Raw genomic sequence first — 21,256 nt, 5'->3', positions numbered from 1 at the left:
TGAAACCTGCAAATGAGCAGCACTATGTTGTGGTGAGAATAGTGAATATGTCTGAATTGTTAACTTAAGATTTAATTGATAGTGACGCAATAAATTGGATGATAAGTACATGGCACGGCGATGGCAAAATTTAGCCTCCGGGCCGCTCAGGATGTTTGATTCTTGGGCGATAACGGCCGGGGGCAAACGAGAGGGGAGGGGGCGGGGGAGCGAGATCTATGCAGGCTTTGTGTTGGGTGACTGGAAACAAATCGCGAAAGGTAGGCCATCAGGCCCCTATCTAGCAAAGAAGCGGTGACACGAGGGAAAACACCGACTGTCTCATAAATGAATCCATTTAACAGGACTTCCTGACCCCACGAAAGCTGAGGTCAGGACGGCTAGCTGAACGGCACTAGGCGTTAAACAGGAATACTCCACTGCGTCAATTTGTCGTCCACAGAAAAGCGCGATCGCCTGAGACGAAGTGGCGCCGGTGGCGACGACCGGCTGGATGGGCTGGATGATGTCGTTCTCGACATAATTGGTAGGTATTACCCGTTCATGCTTAATATTGCTGGATGCACACCACCGTTAAGTGGGCAGCATACGTCCAGGGTTCGCGAGGAAGATCGGATGTGTCGCCTCATCGACATAGTGATTGCAGATAGCCTTTACCCGCTGTGCTGATTTAAAATAATTCCAATGTAAATTCCACCGCGGTTTCAGGCAAAGATGCTGACGAAGACATCACGGCGGTGCCGGGTGCCTTCATATCAGTGCAAGAATGCAGCAATGATCGCCGCTTGCTGGAGGTGCAGAAGCAATCGGCATCGCCACCAATGACGGCACCCACCGACCCTGCAAAATTTCCGATTAATTTTGGCAAAAAACGCAGCCTGATGCCAGACACGGATGCCGAGTCGCTCCATCCGTCCCCAACAACAGCCGCAGACCGGTGGAGGCGAGCGCACCCGCCCCGCGCGGGAGGTAACTGCCACGCCGGCTGGTCCCAGCCAGGAGGAGAGAGCGAGTCTCCGCACTCGCAACCACGCTCTTTTGGCTATCCCAGACTCGGACCGAACAGACGAGGAAAGGGCGCGAGTGCGGACCATAAACGAGAGCCGTTTGCTGGAAATTTTGGTACAACGCCTCGAGGCCGGCGGAGACATGCCCAGTGCGGCATTTTTGGACCTTGTCATGGGCTCATCAAAATTATCATTTTAAATTCCGCTGTCACGCTCCTGGCTTGGTTTTGTGGGGCTGGCATTTACCTTCCGCGCGTCACGTGTCAGTTGCCCACCACTGGTCTGGTTCTGTTGTTGGTTGTGGTAATGGAGCGACTTTGCATCGGTGGCTGGTAAATCACGCTCTTAACGTTATTGAAGTATTTTTGGCATGTCATGTCTTGTCTCTTTTGAAAATACTGGGCTTTGCGACATTTGTTGGTAGTAATGGAATGTGAGAACATTTGTTAGTGCGTTGAATATTTTTGCCAATGAAATGCAATAAAAAAGCATGTACTGCTTGAGTTACTGCCCTCTCATGTGGCCATATGTCTTCGGTGGCGGGGATGATACAGGCATTTTACGAACAATAACGTATATCATATCAACAAATAACTCAGATTTTATGATATATAAATGAGATATTCTAACACGCAAAGTTTTCCTGACACATAACTAACATAACGCATGGACTGGCCCCTATCGCCGAAAAAGCCGCACTAGCTCGGCGCGTCTGGCAAAGCCAGCGCGTCTTTGGGCTACTGCGTCCCGGCCGACCGGCTCCCCTTCCGTGATAGGATCGTCTTCAACGTTGTCTTGTTCTGCGGGCAGAGCCGCCAGCCCGTCTAGCAGCCATGCGCCTTCATCCCCAGCCGACTGGCAAAGGTTGTGTAAGATGACTCACGTTCTGGAACAGCGTAAACACTATGAGAGTCGACACGATGACAGTTCGGAACTTATGACCACACACGTCATGGTAAGGAACGCAAGCACATAGATAGGAGAGAGCGTGACTTCCCCCCCCCCCCCCCCACATGTTCTCTCGTCGAATATTTCGGTATTCACCCGATGTTTCCGGTAGAGGAGTGTACATGCCAGAAGTCCATATGATTGTAATAAGTCGGTGAAGTTCTATTCACACACTGCATGATCAACTCACTGAAATGTGCTCACGAAGTGTGCGCTTTAAATTTCCCCTTTCGGGTTCAGGATAAATTAATTTGTTTTTAAATAACACACTCACACGATGACTTTGATTGACGTCTCGATCTTGCGTAGACGCAGCTTCTTGCCATGTGAAGCTGGGAAGCGCATCTTTAATGATACGAAAGCATTTTCGACTATGACCCGTGTTTTCGAATGCCCGCTGTTGTACCTATTGGAAGCAAATGACATTTGCGTTTAGATTACAGAATACCGGTTAAAATATAGACGCGTTTGCTTTAAGAATACGACTATGAACGAACATCTGTGAATAACGGCGATGCTTCATTTGTTATAAAGTATTTACGGGCAATGTTGATATATGATATAACGTGATGGTTGGATATCAAAGTCCAAAGTCCTTCTCTCGGCGTCTGTTGCCGGCAAAGCAATCGGAGTCATCAGCCAGGGGAGGCAGGGGTAGGCGCTGTCCCCCAGAAGCAGCCCACCTGGCATTGATTGGCCGCTCGCGAAACTGAAAAGAGGTCAACGTTTTTTAAAGTTATGCGCGGGCCATGTTTAGGCATTGCCACCACGTAGCGGTTGGCCCACGCGATACGGATACAGATATGTGGAAATGTTCCTCCAGGACACATCACAGACACTGGTGGCATACCAAAAAGAGGCGGCATATTTGGAATGTATGGGTGACGGCATATTTGGAATGTATGTATGGTTATTGTCGTAAAAAATATTTATAGCTGTACCTATGTACTGGCTCATGGCTTTTCTCATACTGGATTTTCTACTCATTATATGTCTACTATTGGCTTTTCTGCTAGTTATTGGCTTGTCTACTCATGGCTTTTCTACTACTCACAACTCCGGGAGGCCCAAGGTACGCATTACGCGGGCGTCATGGACTCGCCCGGTGGCGTGCGCTTCTGTTGCCGAGAATTGACGGTTCGATCCGGCATCAGCCATCAAGTTCAGGCTTGTTTGTCCTTTTCGGTTCACATACGCATTTTCTGGGCTGGCAGGCACCGTCACGCTAATATGCGTGCCGTCGGTGCATCCTAGAAGACATTGATGCGTCACCAGCTCACACCGTTGTACTGATGACATATGACCACAAATGCAACCTCCAATGTAATGCAACATCGGTATGCGTAGCCCCCTGCCCCCGTCATAGGCGGATCCAGGGGGGGGGGGCACGGTTATGCCGCCCAAAAAACCTCTGAGAGTATGTTTTGCCCCCCCGAAAAAATTATTTCCAGAACTTTCGTCTACCTACTTTCTACTTTTCTTTACTACTTTCTACTTTCTACCTACTACCTACTTTCTACTTTCTTTCTTTCGTCTACCTACAGAACTTTCGTCTACAGAACTTTCGTCTACCAGAAGTTTCGTCTACCTACCGTCTGTTTTAATTTCACTGTTTTAACTGTTTTGTTTTAACTTCTGTTTAAGATTCAAAAGCATTTCGGTGCTTTTTTCGGTTTTGATGATGTCCCTACTAGGTACTCGCGAGAGGCACCACGCACTGGACCTCGGATCCCACACCAGCCAGCTGGCGACGAACGGTTGCCCCCCCCCCCCAAAAAAAAAACTCCAGGCTAGATCCGCCTCTGGCCCCCGTAGACATTGTAAAATCGATTGATGTTTGGAAGTGGGATGTCCCGTGTGCAGGTCAGAATGGGCCCTCAGCTTTCAATAATGTATTCTCTACGGCTCATCACAGGCCCTCTGCAGGCCAGAATGGGTCTCTGAAGGCTGTGCTGGGCACTTCAGAAAGGTCCTGTTCGGGGACCACTGCGCGTGCATATCTACGACCAATGGCTTTAGTGGCACCATTCACCGTGCATCTAAGAAAAGGCTTTGGTCAAAATTAAATTAAGACCCAAGGTGAGGTGGCAACTTTTGAGGGTGAGACAAAAAATTTGGAGTCACACATTTCAATTCAATACGAACGTGCCCACCACGTGCGGTCGGGCGAACGCTACCGTGCGTCAGATTTCAAGGACACGTCATGCCCGTGAGCCAGTTCGTAACTTAATTGCAAAAGTTTTTCAATCGAGCAATTCCTATGCATGGGTTAATATTCGCAAAATTTTGCACTGAAGCATAAAAAACGATTCTGAAAAATATCTGGCCATTTCAGTTAAGAAGCACTGAAAGGTGCACAATTAGCGTTACCATGAAAAGTCACGTCAATCGACGAACGGGAGCAGACTGGCGCCATTACTGCGAATTCCTAGCAGTTATGGCAGCAGTGGTGTGTCGGGGGGGGGGGGGGGGGCAGCATTTCAGGAAGTCTCTAAGGTGTAGATAAGGAGATAGCCGTAAATAATTTCATTTTGGTGTCGACTATGTGGTGGTTTTGGGTGCACCAGATGCATGTGTTCATTTGGCGCCCAACCTTTGCTCGCAGGTACCAACGGCAAGCAGAACCGGTCTGCAGTCAACCATTTACGACGCATGATCACAAGCAGCCATCGGGGTTGTGGGGAAGGAACCAAGCAAAGTGCATTCCAGACATTCGAAACGTTGAATGACGTTCAGAATGTTCAATGTTGAACACCGATCACGTCGGGCAGCCCATGCATCCGAAAGAACTTCTCTGTCATGATCTAAAGCTGGGGCTGCTACGACCAGGCAATTGATTTGCCAAATGCATGTACTAAGGCAAATGCTACTCTTCAAATGCAGGGCACACAGTAGCCTTTGAAGGCCCATGCCCATCGCCAGTCAGTAGGTAGAAGCCTCCTGTAGCAAAGAATCTGGAAATGAAGACAGCAGTGTAATTGGCATGTCAATATAATCCATTTTACAACCACGCGATAGCAAAGCTGCTGGATGATGCAGGATATTATTACCTAAAAGAGCAAATTAAAACCAGCTTATATTTACATATTGTGCAACACCAAGTGCATCAAAGGATAGTGATTTCAAGCAGCAATGCTTGGAGGTAGGTGGAATTTGGTGCTCATGAATCATAATGCAGTGCCAATATGCAACATATTTACCTCAATGCCAGAAGGAACTTCATGAGGGAGCGAAGCTCGACCCCTTCCGGTAGGATGGGCCAGTTGTGGTCCTACGTGACCAAGAATAGTTTCAGCCATGTTGGCTGATATCCTGAGTCTCATCCTGGGAAATAGATGCCTTGCAACTATGGGTTGCAATTAGGCATGTGTAGCAAGTGTCAGTGTATAACTTAGGTTTCTGTAACGAATGTTCAACGTGCCAATGAATTAGATTGTTTCACAATCATTGTCATTTCACATGATTTGAGTCTTTGTTGCAAATACCACAGAGGACTCATAACTTACCTAAAGCTCTCAGCTACTTGCCACGTAAGGTTCATCCTTGGTCTGTATATCCTTGGTCTTCTTCCCCTGGGTTGATGATGTTGCTCCTCCATTGTTCACTTAGCTAATGCTTTAACTTCAACTTTAACTTACTTAATGTTTCTTGAAATGTACAGGGAAATGAGGATCTCTTGAGTACTGTACAGAGAACTGACAGAATGCCGAAAACACGCAAGCTTGGGTGTCGTTGATTATGTTGCCAAATATGGCCTTCCTGCATCAGAATGTACGCTGTGATGTAATTTGTGTATGGCTATGCGAAACTAATGCAAGATTGTTTGCGTGCATTTGTGTCACAGATTGTACATTTTCTGTGTATTTTTTGAGTGCCGTAGATTGTAGTTGTAAGTTGTACATTTTTGTTTTGAGAAATTGGATTTTACGATTGCACCCAAAAATACACGATGTACGTCAGAAATCTACGAATTTCTGTCTTGAGAAACTGGCTACAAGTTGTCAAAACATGGCTGCTGTCCTCTACGGCTGTCCATTCACTTCCCCGAATCGGTAACTCATAAAGCAAAGAAGCAGTTTCGCCGCTGACGAAGCAGCAACGGTGAGCCTGTCTCCCGAGCTGGGAAAGATTAGGGTCAGAAAAAGCATGTCCGGAAGGCTTAATGCCCGGAAGATCTGTACGTGGAATACCCACACTTGGATTGCCCCCGCTCAGGAGACTTCGGAAGAACCTTCTACTGCTCCAGATGAGACCCTGAAAGGAGATGGGGCGAATAACGAATGTGGAGCGCTGGGGGCGAATACCGGGGGGAATCAAACCTGCCCACACCGTCACGTGTGGGCTGGGCGGCACACACTAACTGATTGAGCTCCGGTGACGTTTCTGCTTCTAAAAGTCCCACCAGTCCAAGAGGAGGCACTGATTAACAGGTCATGAGATCCCGCCAGGCTAATAGATGGCTGTGCTTAGTTTCATATATCTATGAAGGTAGTTTGAAAAGTGGGCGAAATCTGAGGACACCTTCGGTTTTTTAGACATGCTCGCCCTACAAGGGAAGTCGGTGACACTGCCTCTGTTCATCGCATGAGCACAAACCCAGAAATCCATCACTCGTTAAAAGAAACAGGCAACGCTCAAGATTCTACGCCAATATTTCCATAATATTATGATAATTCAAATCCTATACAGATCCTAACAAGAAAAAGTGTAACAATAATCAAGCACGCAAGCTTCCATATCCTAGTGTTAGGCACACGGCACTATGATATGGCTCGCACGAGACATCGATGGATAGGCCGGAAGGTTTCGATGGACTGTATCACAGATAAGAAAGCAATGCGCTACAGGAAATCAGTGTAGAAATCGATCAACAGACAACTATTGCTGAACGTACCTTACCTGAACAACAGCGCTAACAATCAATATTTTACGATGGTGCTTGCGGGTTTATCCTCTGCCAAAGCTTACCGATTCGCAGCGGTTCTTATATTCTTGGTTCGCGTTGTCTCATGCCGTTGCTGAAATGTGCACTTAAAAATTTAAGTGTGTTGTAATGCGTGCGATTGGTGCACGTATGTCGACTACTTCCTGCCCCAATTGTGAGCGTACGGTCCTCGTAGACATGTGTGCCCAGGTGTTCATTAAACAAGCCTGAGTGTCATGCATTGTTATTCTCACATACCATTTCACTGAAAAATGATTACAGAACATTTTGTGTACATCCTGTGGGTTTAGAACCATACACCATATCGTGTATATTCTGCTCTGTTCTGTGCATTTCACATTTGGTTCATTGAGACCATGGGTGTAGGAAAGGGGGTCAGGGGACCATGGCCCTCTCCCCACTCTGCAAGGGGGTTAGCAATGTTAACTGCCCCCCCCCCACTTTTAAGATTAAGGTTGCATTTGGCTTACTTTTGCACTACATTTGACATACATGCCGATTTACCTAGTTCACCAGACATCTCCCTTAAGATGCGTCATCTTTTTCGTTTGCTCATTGACCATCGCTTAGTTATGGGTTAGCCATGCTTACACAAATTAGGAACCCCAGTTCATCTACAATCTACGGTCAGGGAGAACTCAATATCTGCGAGGAACACAGAAAAACACGACACTAGAATCTATGTGACAACTATTGGACTATCTGCGGTGATCAGGGATGTTGCGTCAATGAGGGCTCCTGTGCTGATCCGGCGCTAACTACGCGGGTCAGAAGGCGTCCCGTGTCAGGGATGAGAACAATGTGATATGATATATCCTTCTAATGGCCTCCGGATCGCCCAGGAGATCCCGCCCCGTGTCGCCAGAATGATAGCCAGAAGACACTTTGCGATGGGACGAAATGGCGCTTCAGCCCTTGACCGGAAACGGTAATATAGCCCTGATGTTCTACTTAAGAGGCCCCTCACCGGGAAGGAAATAAGAAGTCTCATTATTGTTGAGTAGAGTGGGGTCTCATTATTGTTGAATAGAATGGGTCGAAATAAGCTTAAAAAACGAGCAAGTGCATGCCATGTTTGCCTGAGAACGTTCAGTTTTTTAGAATGTACTAGTAGAGCAAATTACATCAAAATGCTTGAACATATCCGCCCGCAACCTCGAGAGCAAGGACAAGGATGGTCTGGGTTGCAGCTTCCGTAAAACCGAAAAGTTTCGGCCCCTGCAAGTGCCACCAGACGGCGGGCGCCGTGTTAATGTGTCTTCTGGATAGATAAGTATTTGCAAAACACGAAAAATAAAGATCCTTCCTTCAATTTTCCAGTTCAACCACCAGAGACCAGCCCCACTTTACGGTGCTTAAAGGGCCAATCCGTTCTTTTCATCAGTCAACAAATTGCGCACGTGAAATATGCGCTCAGGCTGCCTTGTTAATGTAAGATCTGATGTCATCAAGCGTTCAAGAATACGTTTTTAAGAGCGTCGTCATTTCGTGCACCAGATGGCCACAGCTTAGTATCAGGTGCTAGGCCGACGCTGCGCACCCTACGGAGACTGCAACGCTTGGGTTCGAGGCTTGTGTTTCTAAGATTTTAGAGTGTGCATGCTCAAAATTACGTCACATAACTTGTATTAATAGTCGATTATAGTGTTTAAAGGAAGTTATTTCAGAAGCGTCATCATTTTCGTCCACCGGTGCGCGACGACTAAAAGATAGCTACTGGGCCACGCTCTGCGGATAATGGAGACTGCGACGCCTGGTGTCGAGGTTTTGGTTACTAAGATTTGCGAGCGCGCATGTTAAAAAACCACGTGACATAAATTGTGTCGCTAATACATTCTAATTGAATGGTGAACATTTCCAGACAAACATCGCTTCGTCATGTTAATACACATTGTTGACCACTCGATCTGCAATCAAATTTTCATCTTCAAATTTAGATCGAACACATCGATCTGAAATCTACCTTCGCGATGTCCTCAAAGTCTGTAAGAATGAAATGAAAATTCTGACAAGGCGTCTGAATTCTATCGGCTTAGAAAGAGTCAACTAAACCATTATAAATTAAGAGCGCCGGTGATTTATTCCATGCAGTTGTTCAACGCCTGATTTATGCAGTTTATTTACATCAAAATACAAACAGAATTGAGCTCATTCTAGCTCCCGGTTTCTGTTCGGGTTACAAGATAGAAATAACAATAATACGAAGAAAGCCGTGTCCCTTGTTAACCACTAAGCTATATCCGGGGATTTTTTTTTTGGGGGGGGGATCACCACAAGATGTGCTTTTGTCAACCCTGTGTTCCCTCTTGGCGAGGCTCTGGCTACGCCCCTGCCGACACACAAAAGTAGATCAAGTGGCGTACGTTGCATGATGGACAATGAAGTTGGCGTTGGGCCAATCCATACCTAAGGCAGACAGCTCCCCGGAGGCTATTTTTCTGCGATGGTGTGGTGTAAGGGAAGATAATTCGGAAAAAATACTGTTGCAGGTGTCCAACACATGTTTCATACACCATCTAGTATTAACGCTGATCCAAAAGTATGCACCAAAGTAGCCATACGAGCCAGGGCAGTGACCACCGACGGTGGACAGGAGCAGGGCCCAGATAAGGAACGTATGACAGATGGGCCCTATTATGTGGCCTGGTTCTTAAAAGCACTGTGCGCCATCGATCCACTTTCAAAATTCTCACCAGCCTATGTCCGGGCCGTATTTTGGCATTTACACTGTCGAGGCAGATGCCTCCTCAGTGACCCAAAATCCTACCCGCTCGTGCAATTTCACTTCCCAGGGAGGGACAATGTTAAAATGGACGGATAATGTTGGGAAGCTGGATAGCCTTATTTGCCAAATGACAGATGAGTCGAATAGACAAGATTGTGCACCAGTGAGAAACCTTTAGATGCGTATCGAGCGTAGCAGCCATGACATTTGAATAAGGAGCGATAACAACCCCCATCCCCACCCCCCTCCCGCCGGTCATCGGGCCCAATTTCCAGAAAAAGTTCCTGAAGTACACCCGGAGCTTGGTCCTCACTTTTTGAAACGTTCCTACGCCCTTGATTGAGGCATATATGACATGTTTGATGAAATTCTCATGACAGTCCTTTTTCTATCGATTTCGGCAAAGAAGCCTGGCATGAGTTAGTTCCATGAACCAAGACGCGCAAGTGTCATCGACGTGTCGCATGTGCGATCATGGTTTTATATGGCATATAGTTGAAAGAAAATATGAATCCAGACATAGCACAGATAATAAAGTCTAGCAGGGTCATAGTTCCGATACTATCACTACACGCAAAAACACTAAACGTGACTAAGAATGCAACAACTTGTAGGAATACTCCGTTCGCAGAATGAATAGGGTCGGTATAGTGAGCCTAATCGAGCAAAACTTGGTAGCATGTCATTCTTCGGCATTACACCATTTGAGTGTTTCCTGATTGCTTCCGAGAACTATCTCACAGATTTGACAATAGCCTAGTGCTCTTTGCAAACCTGGCGGGCCCGATTTGCAAACCTACCTTGCGCTTGCAAATGACCTAGGACCAGTGGGCTCCGCCCGGGGTGCCGGATTATGCACGGCGGTAGCCGAGTCTATCCGTTGGTGTACAACGCTTTGGGGGGAGAACAGGACACAGCCTGTTCTCTTCCGACGTAGTGCACGCCAGGCCTTATGAGCTCTTGGTGGCGGGATGTTCGGAGCGGATAAAGGTCCCGCCATCGACGCTCATAGAGAGGGCGACAAGGGACCGCGTCGCCGGACAGGCCGGTCAGGCCGAGTCTCCAGAGCGCGCCGGCAGTGAAGATCGTAAGGCGTGAACGCAAGTCATGCTAGGCGCTCGCCGTCTACCGACGGGCTCTACCGTCCTATCAGATGCACTGTCTGCCTCCAGGCCTCTGAGGGACGCGCCGGGGGGCGGCGCTTTGCAAAGGTCACTCCTACAGGCAGGAGGCGAGGGCGCAGAAGCGCCGGAGTCGACGTCTCCGTGCTGGACGAGGTGCTGCCTGAGGCGCGTGCGCGGCAGCCGAAAGCTGCCAGCGGTGGGCGTGGCTGTAGGAATGGTGGGCCGCCCACCGTAGCCGAGACGCGTGGAGCGTCGTCCAAATAGAGAGCCGTCACCCTGGAGGTCAGGCGAGAAAACAAGTCGCCGTCCAGCTCCGGACAATAGATGTCGGCCCAGCAGCTGCATCGGTGCACCGCTGATAAATTAACTGATAAGTTTTAAATAGGGCCTAAGCGTGGCTTTATTTGGTGTGTGGAATGTGATAGACAAATTTAATTTAGCTTAACTCGAACTCGCACGGACGTGTCAATTGTAATGTTAACATGCTAGATAAACAGGGGGGTCCATGCTCAGGGTGAGTGTTGTCAGGCGCCGAATGCATGATGTCTGTGTGGATTAGTTAAGGCCGAGGGGCTTCCAGGGTTGTTATCCAGCGGGCCCTTGCCAATGTAATTTGCCGGTCTCGTGGGATCCCTTCCAAACTGGCTGTATCATCGCTGCATCTGGTCCCGTCTTTGCCCCATTTAAATATAATCATCAGCTAAAACGTGGAGGTAGGGTACCGTGGTTAGGGGCACACAGCCACGTACGAGGAGACAGCTGTTCCTTGTGGCTGACTGGACCTACCATCCCGCTAATGCCCTGGTGACCCGCTTCATCCTAACTCTGTGGCTTACAGGAGTGTGTGTTGATGTCGGGTGTACCGGAGTCATGACGCGCCGAGTCGTGCGCCGAGTGGAACATCATCTGGCTCGTATGCTGACCAATGGGCTGCTCAGTATAAATTCGCTCTTGTAGGGAGGCGTGACAGCGGCAGCCGGCGCCGCACAAACATCCAGCGGCGGCCCGGCAGCGGTGCAGCGCACGCAACCCACCATAGAACACTCCCACCCCCGCAATATATGTTTCAAGAGGGGAATACTACAACTCCGGCCTTGGAGATGAATCGTCCTTTCGGCACAGCCCATAGTGATATATTATGGCTTTTTAGGATTTATTGTGAAAAATGGCGGGTTTGCAAATGTAGCTGCATCCAGTCAGCCACCGGTAACGATTCCTTCGTGAAATGACACACCATGAGCATGCTTGGCTGTTGCCACGACTTTACTTGGGTTGATGAAAAGGCACGTAGCTAGCACTCGAGGTAACTGGATGATATCATATCCCTGACGCCGTGCTCTGTGCACTTACAGCCAGGGGTGAAAAAGTGTCTTTTCTGTCACCGGCGAAATTTGAGCCGTCTAAATTGTCACCTGGAGCCAAACCTTTAAGCAATTATTGCAATACAACTCTAGTTGCGATAAACCACAAAAACAAAAACAAAGTAAATGAAATGCGGCATAGCCACCAAATATTTTCATTTCGGGAGTTCATTCTCACCCTATTTTTATCCATTGTTCGTGCGAAAGGGTTCATTAGTTTCCCGGAGGACCATCGACTTGATTCGAAAACCGACGTTGAAAAGGAAGAGTCTCTATTAGCCCAGGAGTTGCAAGGCAAAGGTGAGAGAGGGGTTAGAAGGGCGGCGTCGCACACTCCGAAGTCGTCGTCGTCGTCATCGTAAACACGAACACGGCTCGCGTCGAGCCGCGCCGTCGGAGCGTGGACGTGGACTGCTCGGCAGGGACCGTGCGTCCCCGCCCGCGTGTCCTCATAAACCCACGAGGCCCACATATGGGCTCCAGATGGTGGGGACCAATCGGCAGAGGGGCCGCTCACACCATCGCGGAGACGCCGTCACCGCGTCGGCAGCGACGGCCCGTTTGCTCGCTAACATCCATAATGTTTCATTATTCATAATTTTTGGATTTAGTCGCCTAAAACTAGTTGTGAAATACTATATCACAGCTACCAACTGGGGAAACAAAGCGCGTCAACTCTGGGGAAAAACTGATTTAAGTGCATTTCGGAGGCAGGCTCAGTCATTTTTTGCTGCACAGCCTCCTCCCCCCTCCCTCTCTCACCCCTAAGTGTTTTGAAAAATGCATCCCCGTAGTCCTACATTTACTAACAAAATAGTTCTACAAGAACCTGGAGACAATAGCACTTGGGTTTTGTGACGTCATCTTTCAATCAGCTGGATGCGTTGACGACCTTCACTATCTTTGCATAATCGTTACCGGTGCATAAATCGCCCTTCCTAGCATGATCGCACCCATTTAGAGCAAAACCCACGCGACAGTGGTATCAACAGATGCAAACAACATTTCTGAGCGCCCCTAATATCTTCATTTATGCAATATGATGAGAATTAAAAGCGTTTTATCTCACGCGTGCCCACCGATCAGTATGCTAACTCTGAGGTGCAACGGGCAATGTGAGAGGCTACACCAGCGATGTTCGACGTCTTACCTCAAAGCCGCTGTTCCTCTCAGCAGCAGGAAGCCCCGGATGAACCCTTGATATGTGTCACTCCAACGTCCCCCGTTTACCTCTGTAGCTACAGCTCAGGTATCCGCAGACCACAACCCTTCTTGATCAGGAGGGTGTTTTAACGCTATCACCTAAAAAAAAACGACGGTCAGCTGCATTCTTCTGGTCAGCCAGGTCATCACCACATGATCACAAGTAACAGCAGCCCACAGCCTCGCACTGAATCCACTGCATTACCGAGCGAGCGAGCACTCGCGCCCATCTGTCTCATATGGCACGACGCTTTATCGTCGCAAGATGCTGTGGCCAGTTGCAGGTCTTACCCCTAGTACTAGGCCTAGTTATTTGGTATTTACTACTGTTTAGTATGTGAAGGGAGTCTTGGCTGAAAAAAATCTATCAAAAGCACTGATCTGAGGGTCACTGGAAAAGCCCTGTGTCACCACTGATCTGTGACGTCAGCACTGATATGGTATAGTTCGCATCGTACTTCTGTCCCCTTGTTAAAAACCATCCTGATTATAGCTAACATGTTTGGCAGTATTCTATGGCTCAACTTCCTCATATAGCAAAACGTCAACGTTTTGACATGTGCTCTATACAAACTCACGCCGCAGACGTCAGCGAGCACAGACTAATAGTAAGCTTTGAGTTTCAGCTGGCTGTGATAGTCTGTTGCAATTTGTGCTGATCTGTTGACATTTGTTTTCATGTTCGGAATTTTGTCACCAATTGGCTCTCAAAAGTGTCAGTTTTTGTTACCTACCATACCCGGTAAATCAGAAGCTTTTTTCACCCCTGCTTACAGCCGAGGTGACACCGCGGATCGATAATCTTCTAGGAACCCCTTGAGCCGTGCGGACGCTCCACCAATGGGTGTCCGAGTATGTAGTGGGGTTTTTGGAGTGGTCTGTTTTGAGGCGCACGCGGTTGTGCAATCAGAAGTTCAACAATCGAGTGAAATCATCGCTGCTTGCAAGCTGATACTGACCGCAGGCTGTCCGTGTGTGAGTGTGCTGGTGAGGTCAGACCTGATAACACAATCCGCTCTATCTTCGGTACACCAGCGCTGCATGTCATCGCCTGTAACTGCTGTAGGTGGAGACTCGGCTGGGTTTGACGTCCCACACTAGAGCTGATTTTAGTAATAATAAACGTTTACTCTTGCTCCGACCCTAGCCTACACATCACTAGAGACCACTTCGACACGGTTTAATGTGAGGGAGACACGGGAAAGTAACGCACATCTATTCGTTGTAAGGTCTGTTCATTGTAAGGTAAGGAACACAAGGACAAATTGGGTGCCGCATGCATGCAACAGGCAGCGATGACGAAAATGGTCAAACAAAGCTTAGCAGCCGACACCGATAAGCACAGAGACAAATGCATGCCAGCTAAGGTCAAATGCTCTCGATTTCGCACCCGCCCGAGACTATTATTCTGCTTGATCCGTTTTGCGCTAACTGGCCCGTCTCCGTTTTTAAACATGACTGATTTGTTTGCATCAGTCAGAATGTACAGTAGCACGGCATTGTTTATTCAGTCAACGATGAGACGCTAGCACTATGGTCTGACGCTGTGGGTTCTGCGTGACAGACCGCAAACCGAACACTCTGTCATTCAGACGTTCACGACTCGCTCCTGGAGGCTGATCAGACCACAACTGATCGCGACCGCGCCGTCGGCAGTGGAAGTCAGGACTAACCGTCCACATCAGCAGTGGAAGTCTGGACTAACTGTCCACATCAGCAGTGGAAGTCCAGGCTAACTGTCCACATCGGCAGTGGAAATCGGGACTAAGTGTCCACATCGGTGGTGGAAGTCGGGACTAACTGTCCACATCAGCAGCGGAAACCTGGGATAACAATTCACATCAGGAGTGGAAGTCCAGGCTAACTGTCCACATCGGCAGTGGAAGTCGGGACTAACTGTCCACATCGGCAGTGGAAGTCGGGACTAATTGTCCACATCAGGAGTGGAAGTCCAGGCTAGCTGTCCACATCGGCAGTGGAAATCGGGACTAACTGTCCACATCGGCAGTGGAAGTCGGGACTAACTGTCCACATCGGCAGTGGAAGTCGGGACTAACTGTCCACATCGGCAGTGGAAGTCGGGACTAACTGTCCACATCAGGAGTGGAAGTCCAGACTAACTGTCCACATCGGCAGTGGAAGTCGGGACCAACTGTCCACATCGGCAGTGGAAGTCGGGGCTAACTGTCCACATCGGCAGTGGAAGTCGGGGCTAACTGTCCACATCGGCAGTGGAAGTCGGGACTAACTGTCCACATCGGCATTGGAAGTCGGGACTAGCTGTCCACATCAGGAGTGGAAGTCGGGACTAACTGTCCACATCGGCGGTGGAAGTCGGGACCAACTGTCCACATCAGGAGTGGAAGTCGAGGCTAACTGTCCACATCGGCAGTGGAAGTCGGAGCTAACTGTCCACATCGGCAGTGGAAGTCGGGACTAACTGTCCACATCGGCAGTGGAAGTCTGGACTAACTGTCCACATCAGCATTGGAAGTCGGAATAACTGTCCACATCGGCAGTGGAAATCGGGACTAACTGTCCAAATCGGCAGTGGAAATCGGGACTAACTGTCCACATCGGTAGTGGAAGTCGGGACTAACTGTCCACATCGGCAGTGGTAGTCGGGACTAACTGTCCACATCGGCAGTGGAAGTAGGGACTAACTGCCCACATCGGTAGTGGAAGTCGGGACTAACTGTCCACATCAGGAGTGGAAGTCCAGGCTAACTGTCCACATCGGCAGTGGAAGTCGGGACCAACTGTCCACATCGGCGGTGGAAGTCGGGACCAACTGTCCAAATCGGCGGTGGAAATCGGGACTAACTGTCCACATCGGCAGTGGAAGTCGGGGCTAACTGTTCACATCGGCAGTGGAAGTCGGGACTAACTGTCCACATCAGGAGTGGAAGTCCAGGCTAGCTGTCCACATCGGCAGTGGAAGTCGGGACCAACTGTCCAGAGCCCTGAACACTTGCGGGCGACTAACCACGCGCTCGATATAAATGCGCAAGCCAGCTACCGACCACATCCGGGATAGCCTCGGCTCGCTCAAGCTCGACGTGTTTTGATTTTATGGGCGGCCACAAAAGCGAGCATCCCTTTGCTGCCAAAACCCCATCCGCTTCCTTGAAGCCACAGCGTGCGAAAACGGTTGAATCGGGTCCATGTTGAGCCAAATAGCCTGCCTTCATGACTAGATGAATATCCGAGGCTCGGTCAGTCACTCCTCGTGACAGTACGTTACTGGAGCCATCGAGGGTTCATGGTATTCAATATTGGACCGCGTCACATTTGTTTGTGGTCAGACCATGAGTTCGCATACCACAGGGCAGTGGAAGGTTTCTCGATCTCAAAACAGCATTGAGCTGATCCTGTTTTATAAAAGGCTTTGAAAGCCAGAGGGAGACGTTTGAGTATCTCGTCAGATGGTGGCCATCTGATGAATTCGCGCAGGCAGCCAGCCATGACTGGGGGGTGAGCAGACACCAGTTTAGCGACAATGCTTCTCGAGATGCCAAAGTTGTCCGCGATGAAATGGCACTGATGATCGGTGCTCAGCCGCATCAGCGTCATGAAGACGATGTCAAATTGCTACCTGTCTCCCCTCCTCGAAAATCAAACCTAGCAGCTAGCTTATGTCAAACAAGCATGCTGTGCCTACCCACACCGGGACACCGCATGTAATCTCTGCTGATATGATGCTTGATTCGCTCTCGGGAGACCCTATTCCACTCTCTGTCATCCGCATCATACTGTCGGACTTTGGGACATCATCAGGCCCACCAGTTTCCACGTGTGTCATTGGCACCATCCGTTTCATCGTCACTGTCAGTAACCACGACGGCTGCCGGGTTGACGGCCGACACACCTGGTGCAGCGGTACATGCTGAAGATTAACACCAGTGGTGCTCGCTGAGGCCAAATATGTGGCTATTGAGGACAATATGGCGGAGACGCAGAGTAGGGGCCCGATGGGAGTCCTGATGCATCTGCTGCCGATGGGACAGCTGGTAACATCGTTGGAGCCGGCGGTTTAACACGCGCTCGGGTGGGGGGTCAACTTGGCCGGCCCCCGAAGGTTTGTCCAAAGTGGTTTCCGGACGGCGCGGCGTAGCCACGCCAAGTTTTGCACAGCTAGAGGCAACTGAGTAGCGGTATGTCTGGTACCAGACATTTGGAAGTTCTTGTAACGTCGCTAACCTACGACACGCTGAATAAGACATCGGCAATTTCATACCCCCATTGTATTACACCGTATGCAATACATGTTCATATTTTACAATGCTGTGCCGACAGCGTGAGCAAACTAACAGATCTGCCCATGATTACTTTGCATAAGGATTCAACGCATATGACCGACATAGTGCTATGACACATCGATAACATATAAAAAAACAGACGAAACCATCAACATAATGCAAGCCATAGATAGATCCAGCAGGGTTGGGTAAACCATCAGCTCCTGTCCTTACTCAAGAAAAGACCGCTTTTTCAAATCGCATGGGGGAGAATTTCCAACGTCCATACTTTTCATCATGAAATTAAGAGTAAAGCATGCATTGCATACAACATAACCTACTCAACCTCAGTTGTTTCACAATTTGAAGTTAGGATAAGATAAGCCTGCAGTCGGCAGACCCTGAATCACTGACAACTTTAGGAATTTCGGCTTGGTAAGTACCACAATAAGTTTCCGGAAACACCTTTTCGCTTATTGGAGATGCCGCTCTTGTTACCATCTGAGTGCATGGCTGCATGACAGCTTTTTCATGCATTCCGTTTAGTTTTCGCAACTTCTGGACTATTGTGAGATTGTGTGTACATTAACTGAGTCGAATATAATCTGTTCGATTTTGGATATCGAACTTGAGGGGTTTCACACCATGCTTTCGCCTTAGGGTGCCACCCATTATCAAGGTGTGTATGCAGTTTTTCAGGTCCATCGTTAAGATCAAGATGATCTCCACAGGCCCGAAGCGCTCCTGTAGCAATGGAACCACCTCGATGGGTGCACTTGTACAGTAGCTTCTGCTCTTTCGCATTGCCAGGTACCGACTCGCTTACAACGACGCAGAACTAGCACTCGAGTTAACTGGATAACACCATATCTCCGACGCCATGCCCTGTGGGCTTACAGCCAAGGTGACACCGCGGATCGATAATCTTCTAGGAACCCCTTGAGCCGTGTGGGCGCTACACCAATGGGTGTCCGAGTATGTAGTGGGGATTTTGAAGTGGTCTGTTTTGCGGCGCACCGCGACCGTGCAATGAGAAGTCCAACACTCGAGTGAAATCATCGCTGTCTGCAAGCTGATACTGACCGCAGGCTGTCCGTGTGTGAGTGTGCTGGTGAGATCAGACTTGATAACACCATCCGCTCTATCTTCGGTACACAAGCGCTGCATGCGATTGTCTGTAACTGCCGTAGGTGGAGACTCGGCTGGGTTTGACGTCCGGCACTAGAGCTGATTTTAGTAATAGTGAACGTTAACTCTTGCTCCCACCCTAGCCTACATATCACTAGAGACCACATCGACACGGCTTAATGTAAAGGAGACACGGAAGAGAAACGCACATGTATTCATTGTAAGGTATATGCCCCTTAGATCACAAATAGGCCGTACTGAAGTGAAAAATTCAGGTTTCAAAAGTTGGCACTTATGAGTCAGTGAGAGATGCTCAACAAACAAAGACATACATATTTAGTTGGCATGGATGTAATATCAGAAACATGACAAAGCTGTGTTCTAACATCCTAGGTCATTTCGGTGAGACAGAAAACGTTTAAGAATAGCACTTTCATAACAGTGCAATGAGCATCACAAACTATGTCAACCCAAACTATGTCAACAAAACTATGTCACCAATGTTTTGATGCTGCACTTTGCACCTCCCTTCCACAGGATTTCTTAACACAAAACAAAGCAACGGAATTCAACAACAAAAACGACAAGCAAAAATTCACCAAGCATAAAGCATTTAAAAAAAGTCTTGGGCTCCTGTACATCAGCACATCACCAAATCAAACACCACAGACATACCTCTGGCTCCCGTGAAGACAAGGTCAGGTATAAAAATATCAGATCACCGATTCTCGCAAAATACCAACGCTTATTTCCGTGAAAGTAACCTAATTAGGCCTAATCTAAAAAAGCCTTATCTTATCTCATGCTGTCCAACCTATTTGTATCACAGCAGCTTTTGTGAGTCACTGGCTCTTGCAAAATTCCTAATGCCACTTGTTATGTACTTAACCAGCTTAGCCTAACATAGAGCAACCCATATGCTGAACATCATCTCAACTCGCCCTACCTATGCCTTACCAGCAGTACCTGTGATGGAATATGACATTTTGGGCTGGTTTAACTTGTGCTTTGGTTCAATTAATCAACAACTCAAATACACACAATTCAAATACACACAAATCAGATACACACAAGTCAATAGCACCCAAGTCAAAACCACCCAAATCACATTGAACAACTTATTCTGAATGTCATGGTTAACCCCTGTCAAGAGCAATGGTGAGTATGCTCCACGAAGCAATCTGTCTGCTCCAAACATAACATAACTTAAAGATGGCCACAAAACGAATTTTGCTGCTTGTGATTTCGCTTTTGATTTCAGCCGCAACAAAGGCATCCATTATGGCTCGGTTGTTCATATTTCATGACTTAAAGTTTAAGATGTTGGATTCACATTTTAGATGAGATAGTCTATTTGCCAGAAACCAATATGTAGCTCATATTGTTATTGCTATACACTTAAGAGTATTCCTGTGCTAAAAATACCGTGTATATTTACAGTACAATCATTTGCCAGTCAGCAAACAACAGCAACTATCTACATCTTGTTCAAGCAGACATGAGGGACCACATAAACAAATTTGAGATAAACAGCCAAGTTATGGAACAAAATAGTTTGATTACATGTACCGTACCATCATAATTTGTCTTATGAAGGAAGCTCAATAGACCTAAACAAAAAATGAAAAAGTCTGGTTATAATCATGTGATGAAAGTAGGTTAGGTTATGAAATACCTGCTTTACAGGAGAAACTTCCTGGTAGGCTTTAGAATTCAAGCGTAGGCTTTCTGCTCCACCACGCGAAAATTTAGTATCTTTCGCATGGTTTTCTGACAGACAGGGTCATCCGACCCTCCGAAAAGATATTAATATCCATTCATTACACGGGAAATCAACCCCCTGCGCGCTGGCCTAGAAAACTGGGCGTGGCACGTATGTATATAGATAGAGTGGGTACGTTTTTCCAGTCCATGGTGGAACCTGTTATTTTGAGGCTAAATGTTTTGGAGAATATATGACAAAATGAGCAGCGTTGGCTGGTAAACACTACCAAAATCAAGCACGACACATTGATTCCAAAGCAGATTAAGACCACCCGATTTCTGGCGGCCAGCAAGAAAGTCGATGTGATCAGCTGTTGGATGAGGACTAGGCAGTGTTTTGCTTTGACTGATATGAAGGAGTACAAAATATCTTTACGCTCCAAATGCGTTAAGATCGTGGTGCACAAACATAGTTACTGTCACGAATTCTTTAATAAACGGGAATGGCATATACGACGTCGGCGGCGCGTAGAAGTATCTTCCGCAACCGCGCATAAAGATTTGTCGGAGCATATGCATCTGTTGCTCCAAGGTTCAGGTGCCCAGGAAAATTGTCGTGGAGTTTTCGGCTTTGTTTTTATGAATTAAATGCCCATACAAGCCCATCCATACCAGCAGGAGATGCACCCTTGCGTTGCAAGCACATGTGGGACTTTCGCCAACCGGGTAAGGTCTTTCTCACTTCATCGGGTGAGCCCACAAGCAAAGAGGAGGGCCACGGAGCGATCAAGAGTGCACCCAGGCGCTTAACATTTAGGTACCAGTCAACGGCGTATGGTTTCCGATACAATGAACAAAGTGAAGACTAAGAGG

The 21,256-nt window shown here is 48.0% G+C and overlaps 1 long non-coding RNA gene across 1 annotated transcript; it reads left to right on the top strand.

Moving 5' to 3' along the window:
* The first annotated feature begins 454 nt into the window (after positions 1-454).
* LOC119090567 (uncharacterized) lies at positions 455-1,523 on the top strand. The gene is made up of 2 exons (XR_005093262.1): positions 455-526; positions 709-1,523. It is a non-coding gene; the product is annotated as an uncharacterized LOC119090567 (long non-coding RNA).
* Positions 1,524-21,256: the final 19,733 nt, after the last annotated feature.

The sequence above is a fragment of the Pollicipes pollicipes genome, unplaced genomic scaffold (genome assembly GCF_011947565.3).
Source record: "Pollicipes pollicipes isolate AB1234 unplaced genomic scaffold, Ppol_2.1 Scaffold_1600;HRSCAF=1878_pilon_pilon_pilon, whole genome shotgun sequence".
In the NCBI taxonomy this organism is placed as follows: domain Eukaryota; kingdom Metazoa; phylum Arthropoda; class Thecostraca; order Pollicipedomorpha; family Pollicipedidae; genus Pollicipes; species Pollicipes pollicipes.
This window is presented reverse-complemented; position numbering and strand designations above follow the sequence as displayed.